This window comes from Pinus tabuliformis, chromosome 5_2 (assembly GCF_031772625.1).
Source record: "Pinus tabuliformis cultivar Carrire ecotype Pingquan chromosome 5_2, CPIR1, whole genome shotgun sequence".
NCBI lineage: Eukaryota > Viridiplantae > Streptophyta > Pinopsida > Pinales > Pinaceae > Pinus > Pinus tabuliformis.
Window position 1 is genome coordinate 53,737,561 of NC_142306.1, and position 7,521 is coordinate 53,745,081.

Here is a 7,521-nt window from a genome sequence, read left to right on the forward strand (position 1 = left end):
CCAAGTCCCATAGATTTAGGAGGCCAGCTTGGGCCCCGTGGTGTATAAATGATAAGGCTTCAGCCTTCGATGAGGACTTTTGGGAAAACTTTTGCACATTCTGCACTACAAGCTGCCAGCTCTGTTTTGTTCTTTTGTAGCCATTATTGGCATGACTCTTGACTTATGATTATTATTTTTTAACGGGAAGCAGTCAGATCTGATCTCAGCTCTGAGTTTCTAGAGGAGCCATAGCTCTTGGGGTTGGGCCCAACCTGAGAGCCTAGGGCCTCCTTCTTTGTATTGATATCTTTCCTTGCAACATTATGATTTTCCTTGTATGCATTTGAAATGCAGTTTGTTGAGTTAGACTTCGTTGTGTGGTTAAGTAGGTCATTGTTGAAAAATAGAGTTGCTTCAGATATCTAGAATAAATTAATGAGATAAGAATTGATAAGAGCTCTAGAAAAGGGTTGCCCGCACTCTCATTTTCACCTCTTCCTAGGGGTTGGAATTGCTGAAAGTGCTGCCCAACAAAAACACTAGGTTGCTTACCCATGCAATCTTTGGTGCAATTTTTTCATTTGTAGGAGTGAGTCATGCGTTCAGATCTTCTGGAATGTTTCTTTACTTAAGTGCTGTACATGGTTCTCCTTAGGAATAAAGCAGTTGTTCATTGGTTTCATTAACAGTTAGGATAGATTAGTTAATATTTTTATTGTGTGCAGGACGTGGTTGATTTGGTTAAGTATACACTGTGCGGTGCATCTCCATCACTCTCTCGTCCATCTAAGCTTCGTCCAGGCCAACTGCTCCATCTCCAAGTTAGATCCCTCGTCTCACAACTACACTTTTGCCCACATCACCCTACCTTCTTGCCCTTCCGTTGCCTCCGCCCTCTTTAAGACAAGCTAGCTTTCCACACCCTCTTATCACTTCATCCCTATGTTACTAAGTCATTTCAGACCCCTATCCTACCTCCCTATCCATTCATGCATCCTCTTTCACTCACCCATCATCCAAAATCCAATCGAAGAACATCTTGTAGAAATTTCTGAACATCCTGTAGAAATTCTGAAACATCCTGTAGAACCCCTGCAGACTTCCTGTAGAAGCTCACAAATGAGGTTTCTTGATAGCAAAACTTTGTGAAACTCTCTGGAAGGGTGTTAGGGACTCCTTAGACCCCCCTCCGAACCTTCCCAACCTTTTCCAAGCCTTTCTCCTCCTCGATCCACCCCTGCACAGTAAAAAGCCAGTTAAAAGCACATGCATGATAATTCAAAAACTTATTCAAAAATACAAAAAGATGTGTTCTTCAGATAGAGATAGCATAGGCATGAGCATTTTACCTTTGTAGAAGTAATGGCATCTTTTTCAAAAGTTTGCATCCTTCCCTAAGCACCAGTAGGGTTGGTTGGTAGAATTAGGGTTTGCTAGGGTTTGCGTTACTTCTTGGCTTCCAGTTTCTTTCCGCAAGTAGATTAGCTTCCTTTGAGTTAGCTTTCATCCATCAGTTAAAAAGCTTCTTCTAAGAGCTCATAGAAGTTGGCTTAAGCCCCTAGCAGACTTGTGCCAGCTGACCAAGTGACAGCTGCGGCAAGAGCTAGTACTTGTGCATACAACACCGTCGCTTCCAAGTTTGTTACGAACTACCGGGTTGATAAAATTAAGGAAGGGAGTCTCAAGAGTTCTAGCATTATTGCTGCAATACTAGGGCCCACCATCTTTTTGGCGCCGTTGCCGGGGAAGCGTCAAAGTATTGGTGATTGTTGCTTTTCTTCTATTTTCCTACTCTCGCCTTCTGCTAAGTAGTTTATTTCATTTCCATTCTGTAATTTCATTTCTACAAAACTAGCGTAGACATTTCCTGCTTTCATAGATTAGCATTTCAGTTCCACAATTTCATTTCTACAAGCGTAGATTAGCATTTCAATTCTGCAAGTGTAGCCTAGCATTTCATTCCTGCAATTTCATTTGAGCGAAATAGATTAGTCCTTTCATGCTTTCATTTTAATTCCGCATTTACATTTCAGCAAGATAGTTAGTTGCAGTTCAATCTATTTTAGTTTTGTAGGTACCAGAAAAAAACAAAAGCAATCAAAAGTCTTTCCATTTCATGCCTCATAGAAATCAAGATAAAACAGGAAAATTCTTACCCAACACCCCCACCACTTCACTGAGTCACCCTTCTCTCTTCTTTGGTGACAGTGATCCAGAAGAACCTATAGGCGAGCCTCCTGAGATATACGAAGATCCTATAACAGAAGAAGAGTTAGAGAACACTCCATCTGAAGCCATGGCTGACAATAGAGGAGAAGATGAGAGAATAGAAGGTGCCTTTCCCATCTGAGAGACCAATGGAGACATGAAAATGAAAAACATAAGCCCCTCCGCTTTACCTCACTTCCATGGACTGACTACTGAAGACCCTGATACCTTCCTGTTTGAGTTTGTTGTCCTTTGTCGAACCTATGACTATAGCGAAGATGAGCAAAAATTGAAACTCTTTCCCTCTACCCTCAAGGATGCATCATTACGATCGTTCATGGGCTTACCTGGGAACAATATCACCACTTGGGCTTAGATGCAGCAAGCTTTCAATACAAAATACTGGGACTACTGTAGGTCCAAGGAAGCCAAGGGAGAAATATTTCAGATGACCATGGGAAATGATGAGTCTTTAGAAGATTACGAGGAAGGTTCCAACTTAGCTATAAATGGGCTAGGTGCACACTTGACCCTGAATCTCTCAAGTTGGTCCTGCTCCGAGGAGTCCCTGAAGACCTTTTAGATACCCTTCACATGCTAGCCGGAGGAGATATTTACCAACTACCTTATGAGTATATAAAGACTGTGTTTAGAAACCACTCTAGGGCAGCCCGGAAAAGAGGTAGAGGAAACCCCATCTCATCTAGTATTCCTTTCTCCAAACACGAGTTTGCAAATCAGTTAGAGGACCTCAAGAGTGAGGTGAGACAGACCATTTCCATGCAACTTGATACATTCCGAATCTAGCAGAAGAAAGAGGAAGCTGAGAGGGCTTTGGCTATCTTCTGCCCTAGGTGTACAAGGAAGCACCCTAAGAATGAGTGCCCATTACATTCGGTAGAGGTATGTTTCGTTTGTGAGGAGGACTACCCCACAAACCAATGCCCAACTTTACCTGGGCTTAAAGCCATGTACCAAGGAATGGAGGCACCCACTGAACCTCTCTACTTCCTCAACCAAAGGAGGCCACATGGACCTAGACCTTACCAACATGGGATGCAAGGGACATCCTAAGCTTATTATAGCCCCAACCAATCTGCTCCTATGTCTTCCTGGGGTCCCCCTACTCATCCTTCCTGGTCTGTGCCTCCTCCATGGTCTTACCTACCTCCATACCATACTCAGTCCACTACTCATTCATTTCACTCACATGTCTAGCCGCAGCCTCAGTGGAATGCACCTCAACTGGGGTGGAGGCCCCAGTACAACACTCCTCCCGCCATTTTGCCTCCACCACCAGCTCAACCACAACCATTACCTCCTGCTCCTCCAAGACAACCCCAAATGCCTGCTCAACCGAACCCGAACCCCAACAACCGACAGGCCCAGCAGGTATATACTGGGGAAACATCATGCCCTACCTATGCTGTGGAGATCCAGGAGATCAACCTACGATCTGGAAAGACTCTTTTGGATCGCCAACCTCCTCCCCTAGAGGACGAGGAAGATAAACAGGAAAGTGAACCAAAAGCGATTCCACCCTTTCCTAAGAGACTAACAGCAACCACACAACCCAACCCAGAGGATGATGAGCTTCTGGGAGAACTCAAATAGTTGTGTGTGAAAATACCCCTTCTCCAGGCCATCAAAGATGTACCGATATACAACAAACTAGTTAAGGAAAAGTGTTTCAAACACCCAGGCAGGCAAAAAAGAGATGCCTCAACCATCAATGTCATAGGACAACTGTCTGATCTTATGTTGGGGCAAGTAATCTGCCCAAAGTATTTGGATCCTGGGAGTCCTGTAGTTGATGTCCACATCAATGGCACCATCATACCCCACACTTTGATTGATTTAGGGGCTGCCATTAATGTGATGACCAGAGATACTGTTATCACTGAGAACTGCAGTCACATGTATATAAGTTGAGTCCAAAATTTCATTGTTAAAAATGGGTGTCAAATGGTTGTTATCCTATGTTTACTACTTAGGGGTCATGTTTTTCAATGATATTGATGAGAATCATTTTCAAAACCGTTAGTCATCCTCCATCGTGATTGATTAAGACATGTCTTATCTCGTATATGTCATTTGTCCTTTTCGCAGTTTCGTAGCGCAGTTTGATTGGCTGATTTTGAAGCGCAATAATGTTTTAGCCTTTTCGTAGCGCCAGCCATTTCGCAGCACATGTCGCTAAGTTATAACTGTCTGCGCTACGAAATCGCGGATTCGGGGATTTTGCAGCGCAGATCTTTGAAATGTCAGGTCTGGGGATGAGTCATTGTGTCTGGTCGGTTGTTGTCAGTTAGTGTACCTTCCAAGCACTTACGAGCCATCATTCCACCAATAGGTTCATAGTCATGCACATTAAGTTCATTCAAATGTTTTTGTCATGCATAGTTGTGTCATGATGTTCTGTTAATATTACATGAAGTGGCCAGCTTATATGTTAAGATATTTGAATTGAAATGAGCCCGAGTTTCTTTTTCAAGAGAGCTGCATTGCAAGCGAGCCTGTGTTCTAAAGTTTGAATTTGCTTTTCGAGTTGAAGCTGCCGGTGTTTCTCTGTGCAAAAGTTTTCAAGGTGTAATGGAGAAGAAGGAGCATCGGTCCGGAAGGTGTCAAAGGGCAGAGCCCGAAGGATTGGATTTGACATTAAGGGAGGAAGGTGTTAAAAAGGCCTTCAAAGACGCTGGTTGCTGGAGTTTTTGTGAAAAGCTGAAGGGAGGACACACTCAGGTAACAAAAGAATTTGCCTTGAATTTTACAGGCTTAAGTTCCAAGGTATCTATGTTAGAATTCCCAGTATCTCCAGAGGCTATTGCTAGGGTAACTGAGATTCCTAGAGGAGGGCAGGAGTGGTTCAAAAATTTCAAATTTGATATGAGCCCCTGTAAAGTATTCTTGAAGGAAGCCTATGTGAATGAAGATTTAACCAAGGCTGTACCTAGAAGTTATGTTAAGGAGAGTTATGCTATGCTTCTTATTGTATTCAAAAATATTTAACTTGTGAGGGCAGATATAACAAAGTTTATTCATATCATTTCAAGTTGTTGTTGCATCTCACGGGTAAAGCATCTATAGATCTCCCATTTTACTTGTTTTGAAGCCTCAGTAATATGTGTGATAAAATTCAATTGAGGAAGGATGATTGTGAGTCATCACTGTTTCATCATGGCCTAGTTAAACTGTTAGTGATGGATGGTTTGCAGAAGATTGGTAGGGATTGGGATTCTTTCATCTATGTGGCCGGTTTCCAGAGTAAGACAGGCCTCACCCCACAGCCACTTAGAGGAAGAGAAGAATTAATGGAGGAACCTACTATTGCTGAGCTTAGAAAGGAGGCTAGGGAGAAAAAAAAGGTTAAATCTCAGTTGAACAAACCAGTCAAAGCCTTGGTTATTAAAGAGCCACCACAGTCATCATCAAAGGAAAAAGTCAAGCAAAAGAAGGATGTTCATGGATTAGCTGAATCTGAAAAAGCATCAAGAGTTAAAACTAGGGGTCAACTAAGCAAGGAGAAAGGTAAATCAGTAGCTGTGGAAGAAAGTCCAATTTCAAAGGCCAGCCTAAGTGACCTACTTGAGGCTATTGAATTTGAGCAGGAAGAACCAATGCATATTGAACCCATGCATATTGATTTGACCCAATCTTCTCCTGAGAGCACTAAGAAATCAAAAGCTTCGAAAAGATTAAGGTTTGATGAGCCTAGTGAGGATTTTATGTTCAAGCCAAGAAGGCCAGTTACAAGGAAACAAATTAAAGAGGCTGAGAAAGTGCATAAAGGAGAAGAAGCTGTAAAGGAGAAAGTGCATAAAGCAAAGAAAGCTGTAAAGTCACCCAGAACAGAGGTAATTGAAGTATTGACAAAAACAGTGGAGGCAGTCAAACATAAAGACAAGAATAAGAAGGTCATCATCACCCAAGGAGGAAATGTGATTGCCATAAAGAGTCAAGTGGAAACAGCCATAAAGGATCAGGTGGGAGCAACCAAAGAAGAAATTGTCAAAGCCAAAAATGTGATTAAGGAGCGTGCAGTTAGGTATGCCAACTATAAAAGAGCTGTGTTAAAGGGCAGCAAAAACCTAGTGGGTCAGACAGATTCCGTGGCTGATGTATATACCTGGACGGTCCCAGCCCTCAAGCAAGCTAAACTCCTCAGAAAAATGAACCTGACCCTGAGAGCTAAAAACAAAGCTTTAAAGAAGGAGATTTCAAATTTGAAGATACGGCTAGGTCAGCTAGCTCATTGATTTGAGGAAAAGGTGATATTTTCAGTTTTGGTCAATTTTGTTTGAGTTCCACTATTTTGAAGTCATCTAAGTCTTTGACACCTATAGAGGAAGTTTGAAAAGTCAAAAGTTCAAGCAAAGGAAGCTTTAGTGCAAATGCATTCTATTTTAGCAAAAACAACAGTTTCGTAGCGCGCTACGAAACTGCTGTAGGTGCTGTTTTATAAGAAAAACAAGGAGTTTAATGATGAGGTTAGCAAATTTTTGAAGGAAAAGCCTCAAGGACATAAGGGAAACCTTAAAAGACTCTCCTAGCTATTCAGAGAATGACAGATGTGCATTTTGGAAAAGGTGAAATATTTTGTTTCTAGCTCAAGCCTCGTTAAAGGTACTTTATGACCGAATTGTTAGGGTTCCTGTTAAGGTTATCGGAGATTTTTGTTTGTACACTTGTTCAGCTCACAAGGCTTCCAGCTCATTGGAGAGTATGGTGATATGCGTTGTTTATGAAGAATTAGAGAGCAGGGGACATGTTCTTTAAGTGATGAAGAATGATGGGAGACAGGGACCGTAAAAACAGAGCACTTCTTTTGGTTAATTAATGAGCCATCTGCGCAACTAGAATCCAAAGCCAGCTCGTTCAGTGTATTCTCCTCCAAGATACCTCAACCAAAACAGATAGAGGACATGTGTCAAGAGTCAGAAAAGCATCATGCTACGAGGAGGACAGATTTTGAGTTTTGAGTAAATTAAGACCATTTGTAATTACAGTTCAGCAATCATGTAATTAATGAATTAGTTATACAGTAGATAAGGATAGTTAATAGCAACCTTCGATGCTCCCCTCATGCTGGAGGAGGAAGCTCGAGGTGGTTAAGCATGTATTCCTATATATGGATCAAACTTGGATGTAATAGGGGTTGGATACTTTGATAGAGAACAAGTCTATTTTGGTTTATGTAAAGCATGTTTCAGGAATACAAATGACTGTTGTTTTTGCCTCAGGATTCTCAATAGATATCATTGTTCAAATGTATGGTGGCTTGTTATTTTAGTGTTCTTTTACAGTTCTGTTATTGCATAATCACTCAGAACT